Source organism: Mandrillus leucophaeus, unplaced genomic scaffold, assembly GCF_000951045.1.
Source record: "Mandrillus leucophaeus isolate KB7577 unplaced genomic scaffold, Mleu.le_1.0 Scaffold16, whole genome shotgun sequence".
NCBI lineage: Eukaryota > Metazoa > Chordata > Mammalia > Primates > Cercopithecidae > Mandrillus > Mandrillus leucophaeus.
The window spans coordinates 3135676-3138324 of record NW_012101587.1 but is presented as its reverse complement, the minus strand read 5'-3'; the positions used below and the strand labels follow the sequence as shown (position 1 = coordinate 3138324).

General features: G+C 49.2%; 1 protein-coding gene across 1 annotated transcript in view; it reads right to left on the bottom strand.

Moving 5' to 3' along the window:
- MBP (myelin basic protein) overlaps window positions 1-577 on the bottom strand; it is a 170482-nt gene extending 169905 nt beyond the window's left edge. Inside the window, exon 1 of the mRNA XM_011975876.1 lies at window positions 135-577. The gene's annotated coding sequence lies outside the window, so the exon portion shown is untranslated. The remainder of the gene's footprint in view (window positions 1-134) is intronic.
- Between the last annotated feature and the right edge of the window lie 2072 nt (window positions 578-2649).

Below are 2649 nucleotides of genomic sequence, written 5' to 3'. Positions count from 1 at the left end.
GGAAGCGCGCGCGGAAAAGACAGGAAAACACGCGCAGGTGCGAGGAAGCAGCCCGGTCCCGCAGCCCGGAGACATCATAGTCTTCGTCGCTCTCTTGTTAAAAAGAAAAAGCCTGCTGTTTAGCCGTGACTCACCTGCACACAGATTTAGTGGTCAGAGATCTTTCCCTGGATTCTCGGCCTCCTAATGGTGATAGAGGAGGAGGCTGGGGGAGGCCCTGAATGAGGCCCCGCGTTCCTCCTGACCTACACCCCCAGTCAGGGATCTGGATCTGGAGCTTCCGGAGGCAGCCTGGGACCCACACAGTTTGTTAGGAAGTGAGGGAGAGGGGTGAGCCCTATCCTGGCCCTCGCTGGGAGGCGGGACACCGACTTCAGCGTGGGGTCGGGGTTGCCGCCTAAAACCAGCCTCTCCCAAAGGCCGGGAGGATTTAGCAACTGTGTTCAAATGCTAGCAACTGGAAGAGAAATAGTTCCACAACGACCCAAAAGCATTCAGTCTGGTGGTTTCCTCAGGAGAGATTTTCAAGTGGAGAAGTTAGGAAGGTTCTGGGACTTTCAGGCTGAAGGTGAGGAGGGAAAAGGGTGCCAAAGATAGTGTGTTTCTCCAATTTTTCTGCCCCCCAACCTCACTTTAAGTCACGGATGAGCGGAGTGGGTGTGGGAGGTTGGACAGCTGCCCTAGGAGCACGGGTGGTGACAATGAACCCGGGTGCACCCAGGTCCCAGCTGAAGTCACTCAAAGCTCAGGCTGGGGAAGCTGGAACACTGGGTCCCGTTTTAGATACCTGTTTTAGCATCAGAAACAGCTTTTCCTCCCCAAAACATCTCTTGGCTTTATCGCAGTGACTCCACAGGGCGGGGCCACCTTCCTGCCTGCAGAGGTCCCTGTATGCTGGGCTCCAGAGCGTCCCTCAGGCCACAGTGACAGCAGCAGCACGTGGCCTTCTGTTTGGTGCTCCTGCTGCTGGTGTTTCAGTGGTTTCCTGAAACACTGCATATGCCAACAGTCAGCCCTGCAAATGTCAGGCTCCACAAGTTCCAGTTAAAAGTCTTTTTACAGTATTTATAAAATTGCACTGTGCATATTTTGTTGGGATGGAGTGTCCATGCAGATGGGCAGCCAGGCAGTTTTAAACATTCATGGATTCTTCAAAGAAAACATATAGATAATACTATTTAACAAAACAGTGGATTCACATTTGGATCAATTGGTCCTGTCTTGGGGGTTTTCATGCCCTCCTGGTTAGAAAAAGGACCCCAGGTTGAGGACGGTGGATGGAAGAAACAGGCTGGCATTTCACTGTCGAGAGACAAACTTTCACATGAAGATGTCCATGTAGCCCTCGGCAAAGTGACAGAGATTCACTGTACTGAATAAAATTGAAAGGCATCTTTTGACAAGTAACCCATGAAAGCCTCATTGTGTCTTTGACATTTCTAAGAAAGTCACATTGCAGTTACCCCCATCTTTCACAAGGTACCAGAGAGCAGAAAGTTAGATCTATCCGGCATCTCATATGGCAGCAAATAGCAAAATGTTTTGTGCATGAAATAAACTCAATAAATTTTTTGTTAAGTTGAATTCGACTCCAAATTACCCAAGCTAAAGGAAGTAAATGAATCTAAATAGTTTCCGACAGAACTCAGACTGCACGAACTTTGAGTTTTCTTTAGTTTCTTCATCAACAGATTTGTCTTTGTTATGATGTTTTGCTTAGGAAAGGAAAGGACTGAACTTTTTTTTTTTTTTTTTTCCATATGGAGTCTCATTCTGTGGCCCAGGCTGGAGGGCAATGGCGCAATGTCGGCTCACTGCAACCTCCGCCTCCCAGGTTCAAGCGATTCTCATGCCTCAGCCTCCCGAGTAGCTGGGATTACAGGCAACTGCTACCATGGCCAGCTAATTTTTGTATTTTTAATAGAGATGGGGTTTCACCATGTTGGCCAGGCTGTTTTGGAACTGCTGACCTCAGATGGTCCACCTGCCTCGGCATCCCAAAGTGCTGGGATTACAGGCCTGAGCCACCACACCCAGCCAGGACTGAATATGATTTTCAGACCTGGTCTACACCTCTCTGAGCCTCATTCCCCTCATCGCTAGTGTGGAGGTAATAGTCATCCTCACATCAGGGCTGAACGCTCTCTTTCTGCAGCTCAGGCATCGGTGGATATCCAGGTATTGAGGTCTCCCTCATTCACCCAGGGGTGGATCACAGTTGTTTCCAAACAAGTTGTACTTCAGAGGAATTCTGCGCTGGCTGTTGAGACGTTACTTCTGTTCACTCTGTTGCAATATATATTCACAACCTGGCCAGTGGGGCTTTCTTCCCACTTGAGGGTGTATTAGTCAGCTCAGCTGCCGTAACAAAATACCACAGACTGGGTGGCTTAAAAACAGATGTTATTCCAGCTCCGGAGTCTGGAAGTCCAAGATGAAGGTGCTGGCAGACTTGGCATTGGGCGAGGGCTTGCTTCTTGGTTCGTAAACGGCACCTTCCTTCTGTGTCTCGGGTGGTGGAGGGAGAGAAAGGAAGGGGAGGAGCCTGAGCTCTGGCCTCTTTTTCTTACAAAAACACTAATCTCATTATGAGGCCACCCTGACGGATTCAATCTAAGCTGAACTATCTTCCAAAGACCCTATGTCCAA